The sequence below is a fragment of the Mixophyes fleayi genome, chromosome 3 (genome assembly GCF_038048845.1).
Source record: "Mixophyes fleayi isolate aMixFle1 chromosome 3, aMixFle1.hap1, whole genome shotgun sequence".
Classification (NCBI taxonomy): domain Eukaryota; kingdom Metazoa; phylum Chordata; class Amphibia; order Anura; family Limnodynastidae; genus Mixophyes; species Mixophyes fleayi.
Genome location: NC_134404.1, coordinates 153,483,458 through 153,504,295, shown reverse-complemented (window position 1 = coordinate 153,504,295; position 20,838 = coordinate 153,483,458). Strand labels below are relative to the sequence as shown.

The window sequence follows — 20,838 nt, the reverse complement described above, 5'->3', positions numbered from 1 at the left end:
AAGACACAATTTCCATGATTCTTCCCAGTTACTTTCATACAATTAGTGCAGCCCCAGAAATGGGCTAATTGTCCCAAGTAGATAAATACCAAAAGTGCTGAACGCAAAATTAGCACCCAAGAAGAGGTTAACCTGCTTTAGTTTATACAAATTTTATTTTCACTAGTGGCATGCAGCAATTACCTGTATGCCTTTAGAGTGATTTAATTGTAGCCACCACACCAGGCGATCACATCCCCGAAAAACATCCCCGAAAAAACAGCTGCAGTATTAAATGTCGTGTGGTGCACCCAGAACATGTATACTGAACATAAAATGCCAAAGAAAAGTAAGAGGAAAACATAACACACTGGGGCACTTCTATAAACTATTATAAGAGAATTACAAAGCGAAGTTGGTGGCAGTACTACCATTTTAATCACTTATTTTCTTTTTTTCACTTCAATATAACTATTTTGGTTTTTATATTTCGCTACTAGTTTGGCTCAGGAGAATATAGGAATTCCTTTCCTGTTTTCATTTTCAAGAATGTATCAATAAAGATTACTGGCTATTGGTTATTATTTGGATCACAGAGTGCCCCAAAGTGTCATGATTTCTTCTTTCTGTTCTTTGGCATTTACATCTTTAGAGTGGCCTCTAATTGAATAGGGACGGATAGGCTGATGTCAATTGGGTTGGTGGCACTTTATTTCATTAGTTTGATCAACAGTAATTTACTATAAAATTCCCAATCCACTCCCCATTGGCCCATGTATGTTACTCCCCTTTGACCTCAGAGAATCATGGTTGGTACTGCCCAATATTAAAATGGGTGCTCCAAGGTAAATAACAATGGTCAACACTCATTTTGTTGCCAATCATAAGAGTGAATTTTGGGTAAATTTGTGGTGCCGATTCTGAAAAGGACATATATTTTGCTAGACTGGCTCTAATTTTTTAGATAATTGGTACCCCATTGAAAAACATAAAAATGGAAAAAAAATGTGATGGTCAGGCAGAACGAACTTACAAATCGCAGCAAAAAAATTTCAAATCACACAAAAAGTAAAAAAACACATGAAATGCATAATGCCATTTTATTCAGACAAGCATAGTAAGTCAGATAATTACAATTATTGCAAAGTAAAACACGGTTTGTATAATTTTCTTTTATCAGAGCTTATCCATACTTAGTCCAGAGAACAATCTACAAATGTATTTAAAGCCATCATTGTCCAAGCCCTTAAGATATTGTTCCATTAGTCACAGCTTAATATGAAGTGGTGGGAGAATGCTTTCTTCCATGTCAACCAATGGCTCATAAATGTTTGTTGCACCAACAACCACTCCATATGCAACCCGACTTATTTAAACTAATTACATGTATACATTACAGGGGCGAGATAAGAGTATACCTGGGCGCTCCACTAAGATATTGTTTTGTTAAACCGCTCGACTGCCAACTGCCTGCTAGTTGGGAAACTGATAACTTGTATATGGCGGGAGATATTCTAAAATGATCGCGGAGTGAACAACTGGAATATTCGTGTCTTACTTTCTAGAATGTTCTGGTAGATTCGTATGTGCATCCCTATTAATTGAGATATCCATTATCTCAAAAACTAGAGCCAATTCAAAAAAACTACTTTCATTTTCAATTCAGCCACCACAAAATACCATAAATTTGTTCAAATATTCTTAGCAACTAAAAAATATATATATGTTTTGCTGTGTAATCTATGTACTGTGAGGAGACTGCAATTTGAACTTTTTCTTTTGTAATTTAAAATATTGAGGGAGTAATGCGTGAGTATTGCCCATGTATGTGGTGCTGTTGGTCTTTAAAAGAAAATTATGACATTTATAAGAAGTGGATTTCTGCAATGATCTTACTATAAAAGTATTTGTTAAGGACGCAATAGTGTGTGTGTGTGTGTGTGTGTGTGTGTGTGTGTGTGTGTGTGTGTGTGTGTGTGTGTGTGTGTGTGTATATATATAAGTCTTTTGTAGATATTTTTGTTATCACAAATGCATTTAGTGTATTATGAAAAATATACTGGCAGTATAACACTACTTGGCTGCAGATACCGATTGAGTAGATTTTGTTGCAGTTTCTGCAGTGTACCACAGTGCAGGTGTTTCAGAATGTCATAAGTAAACCCCATTCACTCCAACAGCATTATAATGTTCTAAATGTTGATCTAAAATTAACGTGTCTGCTTCCACAATGCAATGAGATTGCATTCTAATAAGGTATTGCTAGGGCTGACAGAAAATATCATAAACTCGTAGAGCAGGCAGGAGAGGTCTTTACCTATAGCAGCCACCTTTCCCGTAGAGCTGTATGCGCTCACAGGTATTCAGATGCCCCCATGTCTAAACTCAGAGTAGTAGCAAGGGCCTGATGGTAGAAGGTGGCGGAGTTAAGAAACGGGGCAACAGCAGGCAGCCGAGTGAAGTCCAGGCAAGGGTCAGGGCTGGCAGAAAGCAACGTATCCGGAGAACAGGCAGAGGTCAGGGTCACAGGCAATCCAACAAAGTCCAGTAAGCAAGCCAGGGGTCATACACAAAGAATCAATGCAAAATAGCACAGGAGCAGGTGAGCAACCAGAGACTGAAAGGTATAATCAGCAGGGAGGCTAAGCTCTTACTGCCTTAAATAGTGATGTGGCCCAATGAAAATGCAGGGTGCTCAGCTGCAATACTCAGCCCAGGCGGCCAATACACTCACCCCCAATCAGCCATAGAAGGCTGAACTCATACAGACCTGTGCACGCTCACCCGGATGTTAAACAGCTGGCCGGGCGCGGAGGCAGAGAGAACCAAGCGTCCCGGTTGTTGCCCAGACAACCGGGGACGAAGAAGGCGGAAATGACGTCCCGGTCGTCATGACAGCCGGGACGCCCGAAGCAAACAGGAGCGAGCAGCGGCGGCCAGCAGTGGAGACGCGGCTCGTGACATGTATAGAAAATTTGATCCCAAACATCTTAATGTTAGATTGCTTGTTAACAAAAATGAGCAAATATTTTCACACTAATCACAACTCCACAATCAGAAGGTTAAAAAACAACAATGTCAAGTGACTTCTAATCACAAGTTCTCTGCCCTTAAACACAGATGACATCACGTCATTGTAATATTCCAATCATGCTGACATCAGGGTAACATTTGAGCTGAAGCATGCTGTTGAGGAAAGTGACTTTCCATAGTTACACACAAACAACAACAACTGCTGTGTGCAGGACAGGGCAAGAGCAACACTTTCATACATGTACATTCTAATAAAAGAAAAGGGACAAAGAATGGTACGTTAGTACACATGAGCAGAACCAATTTGTACATGTACAGTCATGGCCAAAAGTTTTGAGAATGACAAGTATTGGTTTTCACAACGTTTACTGCTTGTGTTTCTAGATCTTTCTGTCAGATGTTGCAATGGTATACTGAAGTAAAATTACAAGCATTTCTTAAGTGTCAAAGGCTTTTATTGACAATTACATTAAGTTTATGCAAAGAGTCAATATTAGCAGTGTTGACCCTACTTTTTGAAGTCCCCTGCAATTCGCCCTGGCATGCTGTCAATCAACTTTTGGGCCCCATACTGACTGATGGCCGCCCATTCTTGCCTAATCAATGCTTGGAAGTTGTCAGAATTTGTGGGTTTTTGTTTCTCCACCCACCTCTTGAGGATTAACCACAAGTTGGAATTAAGGTCTGGGGAGTTTCCTGGCCATGGACCCAAAATTTCGATGTTTTCATCCCCGAGCCACTTAGTTATCACTTTGCCTTATGGCAAGGTGCTCCATCATGCTGGAAAAGGCATTGTTCGTCACCAAACTGTTCTTGGATGGTTGGGAGAAGTTGCTCTTGGAGGATGTTTTGGTACCATTTTTTATACATGGCTGTGTTCTTAGGCAAAATTGTGAGTGAGCTCACTTTTTTGGCTGAGAAGCAAGCCCACACATGAATGGTCTCAGGATGCTTTACTGTTGGCATGACTCAGAACTGATGGTAGCTCACCTTTCCTTCTCCGGACAAGCAGTTTTCCAGATGCCCCAAACAATCTGAAAGGGGATTCAGAGAAAATTATTTTACCCCAGTCCTCAGCAAACCAATTCCTGTACCTTTTGCAGAATCAGTCTGTCCCTGATGTTTTCCCTGGAGAGAAATGGCTTCTTTGCTGGGCTTCTTGACACCAGGTCATCCTCCAAAAGTCTTCGCCTCACTGTGCGTACAGATGCACTCACACCTGCCTGCTGCCATTCCTGACCAAGCTCTGCACTGATGGTACCCCGATCCTGCAGCTTAATCAACTTTAGGAGACGGTCCTGGCGCTTGCTGGATGTTCTTGAGCACCCTGAAGCCTTCTTCACAATTATTGAACCTTTCTCCTTGAAGTTCTTGATGATCCAATAAATAGTGGATTTAGGTGCAATCTTGCTAGCAGCAATACATTGCCTGTGAAGCCCTTTTGCGCAAAGCAATGAAGACTGCACATGTTTCCTTGCATATAACCATGGTTAACAGAGGAAGAACAATGATTTCAAGCACCATCCTCATTTTAAAGCTTCCAGTCTGTTATTCTAACTCAATTAGCACGACAGTGATCTCCAGCCTTGTCCTCTTCAACACTCGCACCTGTGTTAACGAGAGAATCACTGAACTGATCTCAGCTGGTCCTTTTTCGGCAGAGCTGAAATGCAGTGGAAATTTTATTTTTGGGATAAAGTTCATTGTCATGTCAAAGAGGGACTTCAGAATGTCATGAAGAGTGATAAGATGAATTGCAGTTAATTTCGAAGTATGCGCAAATTGCCATCATAAAAACAGAAGCAGCAGACTTTGTGAAAAATAATATATTTTGTCATTCTCAAAACTTCTGGCCATGACTATAAGCAGTTTTCTTATGAATTCTTTAATATCAATTTATGGAAGGTTACCCAGGAACACAGAACAAAAGCCGATACCCTTTAGTTAACAAACATTTAATACAGGTAGAAACATATCCACAAACAGGAAAAAGTTATTTTCCAAACAGTTACATAAAAGAAAAAATATAGAGCCCATATTCTCTGATAAGACAAAATAGTTTTAAGATAATTCCAGAGTTACACACCTGTCATTTGGTTATATTTGACCACTACTGCTGCTGAAGGAAGAGTGGCCTACAAGTGCGGTGGGGTATGGTGATGACTCAAAATGACTTTGAAAAGAAGGTGGGGAAGAGCCAGGATGGCACAGAGTCCTGGGGGACAATGTTTTTCTTTTGCTAGCCTGCACCAGATTCCAAATTTGGAGGACCACCAACATGTAGTGCATACTCTCAGAGGAGGGAGTGCTCATCTGTCAGTCTGGGGATTCAGTTATCATGAGCAAGCTTCCCACTATTCAACTAATTAAATGGAATCAGAGGTATGTAGATTCCAGGCTTTTCAAATGGTGCTCGTATAATTAACAAGTACGTAAAACAATATTATAGACACGCTGAACATGAACATCTAACTTGCATCAGGCTAAAAGTTGCCCACTAGGTCACTTAACTATAGCAAAGGATAAAACTACTTGCAAATAGGAAAAGGCAATACACAGCAATATACTAAACAGAAGAAAAACAAAATAGAAAAATAGTAGAAAAAAACAAAAAAGAACGAAACAAACTAATGGTCACTCGGTTTCCCCATTATATGTGCCTCTGAGATAACGCATCAGGCTGGGTGGTCTCATGAGCGGTGAATTTTTAAGTTAAACGGTTTATTATATATTAAATGATGCTCTATTTAATAGTGAAAAGCGCAGGGGAAGCAGATTCTAAGTGCCATTTTTACCATCAAAAAGCTACAGTGTTATATAATCTAAAGAGTTGGAAACACACAGATATTGCTATGCTTGTCACTTTGAGAACTACATAGTTCTGTTTATGAATGTTCTAAAACGAAAAAAGTGACTGTCACTATAATCTAGTTTGGATATAAAAGAACAGTTGTTCATCTAATTGTGAATAACTGTTTTATGAGCTAATGTGACTGCTCTAAAGTCATCTTAATTGTTGTTGGTTTGGCGAGTCATTACATTTGACCTCTTCATTCTAGCTAATTAATTCTTTCCGTAGCCAAGGACAAAAAGAAGAGACTTACATTTCCTTATCTTACTGGTGACTGACTGGTGAATGGATTGATAAAAATTCTAGTTAACTGGAAGATTAGCTAGTGCGCTATTCTATATAGGGTACCAGCCATTACTTTAGTGCTATCAGGACTTGTTTAATAGATTAACTTAATTTAATGCTAACACTGCAAACTCTACAGAGAACAAACACTTTGCCAATTGTGGGCCATTTTTTTTTCTCTGAAGTTCATCTACCCTTACTAAAGAGCGCTTCCACAGTATACTAAGAGCATGCATGCATACATACATACATACATACATACATACATACATACATACATACATACATACATACATACATACATACATACATACCTTGTTCCTAGAACCTTTGCTGGAATTTTCTAGCCTTGTGTAATGGAACACTTCTTCTGAAAAAGTACACAAACAAATTGGAATATTTCTGCCATGATTAGTAACAATGTTCAGATATCCTGTGGCATTCAAACATTGTTCTATTCCTATTAAAAGGCCCACATGTTCCATGAAAAACACACACACACACACACACACCCTAACAACACAGCTACAAGCAGCCAGCAACGTTAATCCCTGGCAGGATCACAGGCAAATGCAGGATTTAAAGAGGGGGGTTCATGTCCCGTTGCCAGAGTGTATGTAAGGGGTGTGGCTATGATTTGAGACCGTACTAGACTGCTCTCCAATTTTTCCCATCCACTTTAAATACATGGGCAATGGTAACCAACTGTCCCGATTCTGGTGGGGCAGTTCCATTTTTGTTTGACCGTCCCGCTCCGAATAAGTTCTCTAAATTTGGATTTAAATGCAATTTAAACTTAATAGCATTTACATTAACCTCCGATTTCCTAAATTACTTGCCGTTCCCCATGTCTCAGACACAGGATGAAAGTCCAATGACCCCCTCCTGTGCTTTCAGGCTAAAAGGTCTTGGTCACTCACAAATGAAAAGGCCTCATTAGCATGGGATTTTCATTCTTACAAAAACACTCCAACATATGCCTACTGCATCAGAAATCTATACATTTCCAATATAAAAATCAGTACATTTGTAATGGTATACATCAGTGCACTGGGCCACTATTGAAATAAATGTATACAATAAGTTATTTATAAATTATCCAACCACACGAACATTCAACGGCAACCACCAATTTTTTCATTTAAAATTCAATTTATGCCCTTTCTCTATCTCAAACATAGATTGCAACTAAAATAACTGGGTTAAGAGGCTATAACACATCTATGCTTTGATACATAAAAAAACAGATACAGAGAATCTGTGCAAATCCTTAAGGTAGCCAGATGTTTGGTGGCAAAGAATTGGAAAAACCCAGATCCCCCCTCAAGACAACGTCTAAACAAAATTTGGTTCTTAGCATCAATAGGAAAAAATTTGTCATATTTGAATAATAAATCCCATAAATTCTCCCAGATATGGTGCGATTGGTTTATATACAACAATTGTTCCAAGTTCCCATACGCCTATCGCTCATCCCCAAGATATTTCTTCCACTTTTTATAACTTCTGAGTGTTGAGCAATATTGTCTTCGGTTATACACTATGAGATTGTTGGCCACCAGGAGTCCCATATTCGGTCTCAGTTCTTCCATTTGTCACCCCTCCCCCCCTTCCCAACAAAACCTTACACTATTATACAATTGTTAGAGGTATTCTACTACAATTTTCTGAACATTTCAAACCAACTAAATATATATGTAACTTGCTGCTCGTTCCTTGTATGTTTTTATGTGTATTGGCTCGGGCATTTGCTCAGTCCTTGCTGGCTTTATGCATTGTAATTTGCTATGGCCTTTTTCAGTCCTTCCTTTGTTTGTGGAAAATGTGTGTTTGTATTTTTTTTTTTTTAGAACTTTATTTCGAAAATACCGTTAACTAGACCATACATACAGAACACAAACAAATACTGACAATTAAATCTAAGATACAGAGAAAAAGTAGGTGGTGGAAGGTTCTGTCAATGAATAAAAGGATAGGAACAAGTAATGACTTTATATACAGATAAATTGGGGATTATGGTGCAGTTTTGCATACACTGATATTAACTCTAAACTGGATGAAATTATCAGTACAAATAACCAGTGAAGTGATAATGGGCAGATGATGAAGAAACACACACACATACACACACAACAAATAGGTAAGACTGTCCCTCTCCTGTGATGACCCCACTCCATTTAACTTCCATCAGTAGCCAAGCAACTCTAAATATATGAGACAATTACTAGGTAGGGCGACTCAGATCCTATCCTGAACATACATTCAATCCAGTAGTATTGAACAGGACCCAGAAAAGGGAAATTATACTGGGGAATACAACACACAGCAATTCAGAGGCCAGAGCAGACTTTTAATTAACAATTAGCATTAAATAAATGTATCTCTACCCTGAGGCTATGGAGCCTTGCTGAAATGTTTGCCGACAACTATCAATAGGAACAGGTGCTGATAAAGAATAGTTATTCCACTGGGCACAATTCTACTTCTGTTTATTTCAACTTATTTTTAGCTATGCTGCAGCAGCTGGTCTTTTCAGTATATGTGCACTTGAGGTGGCTCATACAGTCACAGCAGTAAGCTGTAGGTCATGCAGTAGCAGTACATGCACAGAAGTGGATAACAGGTCAGTCACAGGTACATGCCAGCTGAACTGAGCAGGGTTCTGTTAGGAACCCCCTAGCCAGCACAATAAAACTCGAAGTCTACTCCGAAAGCCTGGTGTTCGCTGGAGCCCCTAGTGGTGGGGATAGACTTGGCCGCAGGCTGACAGAGGGTCGAGAATCGTATACCAGCTAAGGAGAACCCAGGAATGGAGTGATTGGCGGACAGCAGCGTGGGGTTCAGGCAGAGTAAACCAAGGTCAAAGGTCACAAGCACAGGTTCGGAATCCAGGGACAAGCGAAAGGTCAAGGGCACTGGCGGAGGAGCAGAATCCGGTTTTCAGGCAAATGGTCAGGGTCAGAAGCGTAGGTTCAAGGTCCAGGAACAAGCGAGGGTCATACACGGGAAGGCAGTCACAGGTTTTTACACCAAGCAGAGAGAGAACAAGCAGGCAGCAGAACTGTGAACAGGACGCTATAATCGGCAGTGAGGTTCAGTCCTCACTGCCTTAAATAGTACAAGGAGCCAATCAGAACAGAGCCCTACCAGCACTCACAGGAATAGCCTAATGATAGTTACTAATGGCCAATGAGGCTACAGGGTACCCAGCAAGGAGTGATCAGCCAAGTGACTGCATGATAAATTACTGGCATACAGCCAGTAGAAGCGTAGCAGAGCCTCCTCAATCAGCCACTATTGCTGAGTATTATGCCCCCTGTGCGCATGCGCCCGGCAACCTCCGGCGTCCCATCAGATCCCTGACAGCTCCTAGGAGAGCTACTCTCCGGTCCATGCCTCTGGGAAGAGTTGTTGAAATGAAACTCCTGGAACAAAGACCTTCTAGACCCAAACTGTATCCCTATTCAAATCACCCCTTTCAACAAGCGAGTTTCCACCACTACAGGCCCCGCAGTGGGACATCAACACAATTCTCATATTTTGGGCTCTATACACCACCACAATGAATTTGAAATGAAACTAACAAGATGTGCTTTAACTGCAGACTTTCAGCTTTAATTTGAGGGTATTTACATACAAATCAGGTGAACGGTGTAGGAATTACAACAGTTTCTATATGTGCCTCCCACTTTGGCCAAGGAAGATGTACGCGACAACCCCTGCCCAGCATCTATAACCTCATCCTAGAAAAATTCGGCAGCCTCTTTTACATGGTCTGCCAAAGAACACAACCCCGCCTGAATACTTCCAATCAGAACGGAAGCCCATTTTTCAATTGCCTTAATTACCTAGACTGCTGCCATAATTGGGCACAGTGAGGCTCCAGATGCCAAATAGATGGATTTGAGGAGGCCTTTGCACCTTTTATCAGTGGTGTCTTTTAATGAAGCAGCACTGGCCACTGGGAGAAAGGTATTCTTAGTTATGTGTGCGATAGAAGCATCTATGTAAGGATGATTCTCCCAAGATCCAATTTCCAATTCAGGAAAGGGGTAAATAAACTCGGAACGCCTGAGAATGAGGAATTTACCATCAGGTCTATTCCTGGCCTCTCCCCATATTTATAACAACTGGGGAGATGGGGAAAAGAATACAGTTCTTTTCTTGAGAAGTCTTGATTCTGACCTCTTGATCAGAATCAACAATATTGAGCACCTGCCTTACCGCCAGCATCAGGTCCTCAATATCTTGTCTGCCAGATAAATCCTCCTCCCACCCCGGCGACTCTTCACAGTTCCAAGTCGTCAAGCAGAACACCCTCCTCATGCAAGTACAGATTATTATCGGAGTCCTCCATATACTGAGACACTGGTTGGCTTGCGCAGCATAGGAACCGATGTGGATTGCAACACCCTTTCAAGAAAAGCAGATACCCTATAGTCCTTGGACAGATCTCTCTAAATGCAACATCCACTGAGGATTTTGGTAGCAACCGAGATGCCTGTCCCGAGGTAAGGGCAACAGAGGACTGCGTACCCTGTGAAGCAATAAAGACACCTGGAACAGGTGACGTGCAATACAGCGACACCTTTGGATTAGAACCTGTCCCACTTTCTGACATAGTTGTAGTAAAGGAGTAACAGATATGAGAGAGACATTTCAGGACAGACCCGCTATCAGTGTGTAAATGGATGTAGACAGTGTCACTCTGTAATATCTCTAGAACAGATATATATATATATATATATATATATATATATATATTATATATATATATATATTCTATATAGTAGTCAAGTCCATTGATATTGGGACATCTACACAATTCTCATATTTTGGGCTCTATACACCACGACAATGGATTTGAAATGAAACTAACAAGATGTGCTTTAACTGCAGACTGTCAGCTTTCATTTGAGGGTATTTACATCCAAATCAGGTGAACGGTGTAGGAATTACAACGGTTTATATATGTGCCTCCCACTTTTTAAGGAACCAAAAGTAATGAAGCAATCTACTCAAAAGCTATTTCATGGACATGTGTGGGCTATTCCCTCGTTATTTCATCATCAATTAAGCAGGTAAAAGGTCTGGAGTGGATTCTAGGTGTGACATTTGCATTTGGAATCTGTTGCTGTCGACTCTCAATATGAGATCCAAAGAGCTGTCACTATCAGTGAAGCAAGCCATCATTAGGCTGAAAAATCAAAACAAACCCATTAGAGAGATAGCAAAAACATTAGGTGTGGCCTAATCAAATGTTTGGAACATTCTTAAAAAGAAAGAACGCACCAGAGAGCTCAGCAACACCAAAAGACCCAGAAGACCACAGAAAACAACTGTGGTGGATGACAGAAGAATTTTTTCCCTGGTGAAGAAAAACCCCTTCACAAAAGTTAGCCAAATCAAGAACACTCTCCAGGAGGTAGGTGTATATGTGTCAAAGTAAACAACCAAGAGAAGACGTCACAAGAGTGAATATAGAAGGTTCACCACAAGATGTAAACCATTTGTGAGCCACAAAAACAGGAAGACCAGATTAGAGTTTGGCAAACAACATCCAAAAAAGCCATTACAGTTCTGGAACAACATCCTATGGACAGATGAGACAAAGATCAACTTGTACCAGTGATGGGAAGAGAAGAGTATGGAGAAGGAAAGGAACTGCTCATGATCCAAAACATACCACCTCATCAGTGAAGCATGCTGGTGGTAGTTTCATGGCGTGGGCATGTATGGCTGCCAATGGAACTGGTTCCCTTGTATTTATTGATGATGTCACTGCTGACAAAAGCAGCAGGATAAATTCTGAAGTGTTTCGGGCAATATTATCTGCTCATATTCAGTCAAATGCTTCAGAACTCATTGGACGGCGCTTCACAGTGCAGATGGACAATGACCCAAAGCATACTGCAAAAGCAACCAAAGAGTTTTTTTTAAGGCTAACAAGTGGAATGTTATGCAATGGCAAAGTCAATCACCTGACCTGAATCCGACTGAGCATGCATTTCACTTGATGAAGACAAAACTGAAGGGAAAATGCCCCAAGAACAAGCAGGAACTGAAGACATTTGCAGTAGAGGCCTGGCAGAGGAAAAAAAAAATACATATACATATATATATATATACACACACACACACACAGGATATAAAGTGCATATATATCTATTACAATGGAGGAAAAGTATAACACTAGAAATATCCCACTTTGACTCTAATATGTCTAACTGAAACTTATCTGCGTTACCAGGGATCTCTGTGTGTGTGACCGCAGGCTATTTTTAATAGCGCCAGACGATACAGGATGCCCGGGAGATTGACAGTTGGAAAAATGGCCTGCAAAATGGCCGCTTTAATTATAATAATGTTCCTGCCCACAGAGAATCGGGTGAGGACTGCTCCATCACAGCCTCCCTCCGGTAACGTGGCCCTGGTACCTGACCTCCACCACTGGGTTCTGCTCCTCGTTGCACCCACAGCTGAACAGCTGAGTGGGTAACTTACTGGCACAGACCGCTGGCAGCGCTGACATCCCCTCTGTGTGGGAGCCAGCTGCTGCAGTCGCAGTCCCCAGAGCGGCCTGCCACGCTGCCACAGCGGGTGGGTCCCCAGGCACTATTTGTGGTGCTGAGTGACCCTTTTCCTGGGGACCAGCATCTGTGAGGGGGGCGGCACTAAAACGCCTTAGGCGTTCTCCCTCACTGAAAGTCGCAGCGTACATGCCGCTATCAAAAGAAAACTATTCTAATCAAAAATATAAAAATAATAGAAGCTAAACTAAAAACGTGCCCTACTCTATAGGCACTATTTAAAAAACTGAATATGATGGCCAGAGGGGGCATAGAGGGGAGCAGGCTAGACAGTTCTTTAGTGCCTTACTGCACACAGTGCCCTATATACCCCCAAAGTGAGCAGTGTCCCCCAACTGGTAGTGCAAGTGAAAAAAATTATTGCTTTGTACTTTGGGTATACATTGTCTTCATGTTCTCAATGTAGGAAAATTAAAGCAACGTTTGACTTCAAGTTATACCATAACAATACACACAACCTGATTCTTTTGGAAAAAGTTTCCCATAATCTGACTAGACTAATGATTAGTCTTCTACATTTGATCCGATTGAACAAACAGTCACCTGCTCAATCTACATTTATTTTGGCTTTGATTATAGAATAAGCATTGCTGTATGGTTATCATAGAACTGCATATTTCTTAAAACTAGGCTTATAATTGGTACAAAGCACAATTAACCAATCAAAGAGGGGTTCAAGCCCCAATTGGAAATGAAACAACTTTATGGATGGACTTTACAAAGCTGGGATAAATATGTTCAGAAGTAAATGAATAAAGCTTGCAGTAATGGTATTCTTATATATATTTTTAATAGTTAACCACTTCATTACTGAAACAGCGATAACTAAACAAAGCTTTCTTCCAGTAAAGGGACATAAAAGCTAGAGACAGACAGGCCTACACGGAACTTAATTTTCCATATAGTAATGGCTAGATTTTTGCAACAGTGCTTTCAAACTCTACAAATATGGTTTATGGAACTCTACTTATCAGTATGTGTAAGTGTATGGTGCAGAATTGCTCTGTGTTACACTAGTCTAAGGTGGAAAGTTAAGATCTTGGAATGTTGGTTTACTTACATAAAGACCTAAATGATTTAAAAACAGTAAAGAAAGAAAAACATAGGTCTTACCTCCGACGAAGGTGTATCCATTGCAGCTCATTTCCAGTTATCCATGCATGCTTCCACACAGCACATTGTCTGCACCTCAGAGAAAAAACAAAACAGGAATTCCTTACTATTAATATTTTATGCCTCTCTATTCTTCTGAGGATGCATGCACACACACACACACTAATCAATGAACACTAAAGGCATTTGTATCCTGTCTTTCCCACCCAGTTGCCTGAACCTCACTAGGCTACATTAAATGATGTCACTATTGTCCACTGCTCCAAAAAGACAGCATGTGACATGTTTACCCATGTGACCAGTTACTCTGACATTCAGACCATCAAAAATTTGCTAATTTTGAGGCTCAGATGTATGCTTGGTTAAACTCAGAAATGAGAGCATTTTTTGGGAAGGGATTATTTAAACAAGATTGATGTGAGGGTGCAATTACTGGGGCAGTCAAAACTTTGCAGAGGGAGCTCACTCTTTTTCCCCAGCAACATAATTTAAATTCTCTGCCACTTGAGAGGTTTTGAGATCACCCTAATGCCTCTACGTAAACATACATTGCAGCTTCTAGTTCAAAATCATTAATAAGCTGTAATAAACACAGAAAAGCAGTAGTACATGTAATAATTGAAAGTTCCTGAAGTTCCTTCACTTCCATAATTATTTTGAGACATAAATGAAGCTAAATAAAGCAGTAATTTAGAAGAAAAACTGTAGAGTTTAAATGAATAGTCATTGGTATTAAAGTGACAGTAGGTTAGACTTCTTTTAACCATGTCCACATTGTAGTTTATGAAACGTGCCAACCTGCAACGCTAGGTGCAGATTACAACCGTCGGTGTAAAACCAATGACTACAAATCGAGCATTCACCATTAAACGTGCTAGGCAAATAAAGCAGAATTTTGAGTCCATAGATTATGCAGTGCAGTTTGTACATTTATACATGCATGTTGTATCTTTATTAACAGTTGAGTGAAGCAGCAAGATTATAAAACACATCCCTTGTACAACCAATAAGACAAGACCAGTTCAGTATATGCACTGAATTCAACAACTTAGACTAGGTTAATAGTTACAGTTTTCACTATAATAATATATATATATATATATATATATATATATATATATATATATATATATATATATATATATATATATATATATATATATATATATAATATACAAATGCTTAGTGGCGTCTGTCTGTGTGTGTGTGGGAAAAAAAAACAACCAAGTCGCAGCGCCACCTGCTGGGCAGAGTTATACACTGACCTACTAAATTCTTAGTGTGTGTGGGAAAAAAATTTCAAAAAGGGCTGAAATTTGGTAGGGCTCAAACTCATTTTCGTGGAGTAATTTTACCTCATGAACACACATGTATAGAGGCGTGCGTTAGTGTGTGTCTGTGTGTGTGTGTGTGTGTGTGTGTGTGTGTGTGTGTGTGTGTGTGTGTAAAAAACTATTTTCTCAGAAAGGGCTCATCCAATTGTCCTGAAATTTGGTATACTGACATTATTTGACAAAAAAATTAGAATAGTCAAGTCAGTTAACTTCCATCATCCCCCCTTCCCCCCGTGGGAGGGGTAGTAAAGGCTAAATTTACGAGTTGAGGGGTCAAACTCATTTTCGTGAGGCAATTTTACCTCATGAACACACATTAAAAAGAGCGCTTGCGTCGGGAAGTAACAATCTTTCCCTGAGGAGGCCTGGGCTAGGCCCAAATGCATGACAAGAACCTTTTTAAGACCTTAAGTAGCTTGATTTGACTAGAAGGCATGACTATCATGCACGGGTTAACTTGTGTGTGTGTATATATATATATATATATATATATATATATATATATATATATATATATATATATATATATATATATATATATATATATATATATATATAGAGCACACATGCACTGATTTCATATGCACTAATCATATAAAGCAGTCATACATGCATGGTTCATAAAAAAACACAACTGGAGTAGTTCAGCTAGAAACATGTCATAAAAAAAATATGGAAACGTATTTAAAGCTTCTCTGATTGAACTTGGAACGGTCAATTTGCCAACACAATTATTATAATCTATGCAGCTGACAAGGTAAAGTAGACTGTGAAACAAGACTAGAAACTTGAACAGTGCTGTATAAATTACAAGTGTTGTAAGATTGTAAATTATTCTTCTGAAGAGAGGTAATTCCAGGGCATTACACATTATTTGATTGCTTAGCTAGTGTCACTCGCAGGTAAACAATAAACCAAGTGTCAAAATCTACAATCACGCAACACTACTGGACCATGCAAACCACAATACACTCAATCAATATAGTTGATGTTGCTTATTAGCATGAATTTAACATTACAAATTATCCTACCATTGTGCAGGATTACATAGTGAAAAACAAATCTTTATCATTTAGGTTGCTCATTCTAGAAAGTTATAAAAACAGAAATAAAGCTCAGTTTTGTTTTGACAGGGTATTCACAGTTTAGATATTTCTTTACCAAAACGCCGTTTAAAAAAGTATTTTGGTAACACAGAACTAAATAAGAACACTTTGATATGTAAATGTCATATATTCGCTCACGTAAAAAGCGATAAAGTGGTATTTTATACTGACATGCATTACTTCTATAGACTCAAATTTAATTGACATGGGTGTGCAGTCTTAAAATGGGTTTTTGCCCTATTTATGCTGACTGCCTCAAATGTTATTACAATAGATATTTCTGCTTTTTTTTCCCCTATTAACAAAGGGTTAAAAACAAATAGGGAAATGCGGTTCAAAAAACTGTATTCTGCTGAATACAGTTTCTCAGCATTATAGTTTCATTCCTTTTATTATTGGATAAATGTCAATGACAGTTTTTTGGGCAAAAGTTTACAGAAATATGTCGAAATAAAAGTAAAAAAAAAAATAATTTTTTTTTTTTTTTTACATTTAATAAAAAGTACAATTCCCACAGCGGTGTTAAACTATTTTCCATGTTTAGCTAAAAAGTATACTGAAGCAGCAATCCCACATAGTTCGCTATTTAAAAATGTTAAATCTATGTACTTTTTAAGTTTATGATATGCATTTTCTATTAGCTGTTCTCCTACAAAACTTTATTTCCTATTAAAATTCTATCTGGAGGGTATACAAGTATAACTGAAGACGTGCAGAAAGTCATGTGATGGCGGAGAGGGAGGGACAGGACACAGAGGGGAAGGAATTTAAAGTGCAAACAGAGCTCAGAGGGATGTTTCAAAACATCTCTGCAGAACTATAAAATCATTAATAGCAGCCAGATTATTATTATGATTTATTTGTTAGGCGCCACAAGATTTCCGCTGCGCCGTACACAAAGCAAACAGTAAACTATACAGGGTGAGACAGTACAGAACAATAAACAAAAATACCAATGCTTCAGAAACTCCAGGCAGGTTAATGCAGTAGAGGCGGAGTAGAAGAACAGGTGTGGAGACAAGAGGGAAGAAGGCCCTGCTCATTCGAGCTTACATCCTAAGGGTGGGTGAAACGAACCAGACACAATTGAAGGAAGTTGAAGTGTGGGGAGAAGGACCGGGAGGAGAGAGGATAGAACGTTAGGAGGAGATGCGGGGTTATGTAGAAGGTTGGTACGCTTTGAGGAACAGGTGAGTTTTGAGTGCTCGTTTGAAGGAGCACAGATTAGGAGAGAGACGGATGGAGCGAGGGAGGTCGTTTCAGTGAAAGGGGGCAGCACGGGAGAAGTCCTGGATTCTGGAGTGGGAAGTGGTAATAAGAGTGGAGGAGAGGCGGCGGTCATTAGCTGAGCGTAGGGAGCGGGCAGGAGTGTGAATGGAGAGGAGGTTAGAGATGTAAGGGGCCGTAGACTGAGAGAGAGCCTTGTACGTGGTGGTAAGGAGTTTGAAAAGGATTCTGTAGGGGAAAGGGAGCCAGTGTAATGCAAGGCAGAGAGGAGGGGCAGAGAGGAGAGGCAGAGGAGGAGCGGCGTGAAAAGAAGATGAGTCTAGCAGCCGCATTGAGTATAGAGCGGAGGGGTGCGAGAGGCCAGTAAGGAGGAGATTGCAGTTATCAAGGCGGGAGATGATGAGTGCGTGTATGATAGTTTTGGTGGCATCCTGAGAGAGGAAGGGACGGATGCGGGCAATGTTGCGGAGTTGGAAGCGACAGGGTTGGGCGAGGGATTGAATATGGGGGGGCAAAAGAGAGAGAGGAGTGAAGAGTGACCCCAAGGCAGCGGAGTTGGGTGATAGAGGAGATGGTGGAGTTGTTAACAACGATAGAGAGGTCATGGTGGGAAGGGAGTCTAGGTGGGGGAAAGACAATGAGTTCGGTTTTAGAGATGTTAATTTTAAGAAAGCGCGAGGACATCCAGGAGGTGATGGCTGAGAGGCAGTCAGATACACGAGGGAGGAGGAAAGAACAGGAGAAGATATGTAGAGTTGAATGTCGTCAGCATAGAGGCGATACTGAAGACCGAAAGAGGAGATGAGAGCGCCAAGGCAGGAAGTGTAGAGCGAAAAGAGTAAAAGGGCCAAGAACAGAGCCCTGAGGGACTCCCAACAGAGGGGGTGGAGGAAGAACCAGACGTGGATACAGAGAAAGAGCGGTTAGCAAGGTATGAGGTGAACCAGGCATGGACAGAACCAGAAAGGCTGAGAGAGAGAAGAGTTTGCAGCAGGAGGGGGTGGTCTACAGTGTCGAAGGCCGCGGAGAGGTCGAGGAGGATGAGTGGGGAGAAGTGACCCTTGGCTTTGGCTGATAGTAGATCATTAGTAACTTTCGCCAAGGCAGTTTCAGTGGAGTGGAGGGGGCGATAGCCAGATTGGAGGGGGTCAAGGAGGGAGTTGACCGAGAGGTGTCTGGTGAGGCGGCTGCAGACAATCCGCTCGAGTAATTTGGAGGCATAGGGGAGAAGAGAGATAGGGCGATAATTCGCAAGGGAGGTGGGGTCAAGATTGGCTTTCTTGAGGATAGGAGAGATGAGAGCGTGTTTGAATGAAGAGGGGACTATGCCAGAGGAAAGTGATAAGTTGAAAAGGTGAGCCAGGTGAGAGCAGGCAGTAGGAGAGAGAGAGCGAAGGAGGTGAGAGGGGATGGGATCAAGAGGACAGGTAGAGGGTGGAGAGGAAAGAATAAAGGAGCGAACTTCATCACCAGATGTAGGGGTGAAGGCGCACCAGAGCCGATTAATAGCGGGCGGTGAAGCGATGGTGGTATATATCTATACAGAAGCCTATTCAACAAGGAATGTTGTGGTACAAGAATTACTGAAAACCTTCTCCGGTTAACGCAGGATGGAAGATAATGAAGAAAAAAAAAACCAGAAAAACTTTATCTGAATAAAGCATTTTTCCACTGGTCAATAGTGTTTAAATTATATATTTTTCATACAATATTTTTCGCTATTTTGTTTTTCAATTAGCAGAACTGAAAGACCAAGCCAGGGCTTTCAGCTTTACTGCACATGCGAGAACCAGCTAGCCATGTCACACACAGAGACTGGCCTAGCAAATATGTCAGGCACCTGCGTTTTACTCAGCTACCCCAACTATAGGTTATTAATAAATTGCGGCAATAATTGACTTTCTATTGTATTGATAAGTGACAATAAAAAAAAACCTGCCTAATCGCAGCAGAATTTTGAAAAAGTACATATGTATACGAGTGATTGGTGTATATTTAATGAAAATATATAGATCAAATGCATCCTAACAAACCAGGTCATAAAATAAAACATGATAAAAATGAAATGGTAGAAATCCAATTCTCATTTACATGAAAAAGATAAACCAGAGAAACTTCATAATCATAAGCAAAACATAAATTACATCCCATAGTGTAACTGCCTTTCTGTGGTTATTTTGGTTATTTCAGTTGCCCATGCTGCGACACTGCTTAAAGTATGCAGAGGACAATTCTGGTAGCAATATATATCCCAAAAGTCACTGTTACATAATGGTACAAAACATGTTTGTATGTATCATTAAAATCTGGGAACATGTCAGCCCATTACAGCGGATATATCTTGCAAAGATTAAAAAGTTGTGCTAGATCGATTAACTCTTGCTTCGGGTTGGACAATTAACTCTCACTAGCGCTGGTTTAAAAAAATAAAATAAAAATGTAATAATCAAAAGGATTACAGGATGCATTGGTAGTGGATGCTAGGTGCGCATTTAGAGTGATCAATGAGTGCATATACTTCTAACCACACATCTAATAGCAAATATATTAATGACAAAAAGTACTAGCCAAAAAGAGGCACAATAGTGAAAATGCAGTTTGCTATTGAAGAAAGTTACAGCCATGTCTCACCATAAGAGTAAAACGGTAACTCTCGGGGGGAATTCAAATCCCCCCCCCCGAAGTACCGCAGCGCTAAAACTATTACCGTTATTAAGGTAATATAGTAATAGAGCATGTAATTACCGTTATTACGGTAGTTCCAATGCCGGCTTTCTTTTCTTTGGGGGGAATTGAATTCCCCCTCAAAGTAACTACAACATAGGGGGGAGGGGGGAATCAAACCCCTCCGAAGTACCGCCGCATTAAATTTATTACCGTTATTACAGTAATATTAACCCGGCTTTCTGCTCACAGCTCCAAAGCCGGCGTTAAAACTATCGTAATAACAGTATTTAAGCGCACTTACGGTAATAGTGCGCAAGCAGAGTTATTTTTTCAGCTAACGCGGCTAATTGAATTCCCCCCATAGTGTGTTAATGTTTCTGGGTAATGTGAAAATAGAAACAAAGCAACTTTTTGAACCACATGGAGTAACAGTACTATACATTACAAGGTGTACCTTAATTACACTAGAAGAGGACTTTTCCTTTGAAATATATTGCTTTTAAGCTATATGCCCAGTTAATGAACACACACAAGCCATACAGACTCCACACAGATAAGGCCATGGTTGGGAATCGAACTCATGATCCCAGTACTGAGGCAGAAGTGCTAACCACTAATCCACCGTGCTGCCCGAAAGCCTCCACAATGGAGTC

The 20,838-nt window shown here is 40.4% G+C and overlaps 1 protein-coding gene across 8 annotated transcripts in view; it reads right to left on the bottom strand.

The window, feature by feature from the left end:
• FAM135A (family with sequence similarity 135 member A) overlaps window positions 1-20,838 on the bottom strand; it is a 107,302-nt gene that overhangs the window by 70,090 nt on the left and 16,374 nt on the right. For 4 of the 8 annotated variants that reach the window (XM_075202583.1, XM_075202589.1, XM_075202588.1 and 1 more), the window contains exons 2-3: window positions 13,852-13,920; window positions 6,463-6,518 (exon numbers count right to left, since the gene is read on the bottom strand). The gene's annotated coding sequence lies outside the window, so the exon portion shown is untranslated. Of the gene's footprint in view, window positions 1-6,462; window positions 6,519-13,851; window positions 13,927-20,838 lie in introns of all 8 variants that reach the window. The other 4 variants (XM_075202586.1, XM_075202584.1, XM_075202585.1 and 1 more) reach the window with 4 other exon arrangements.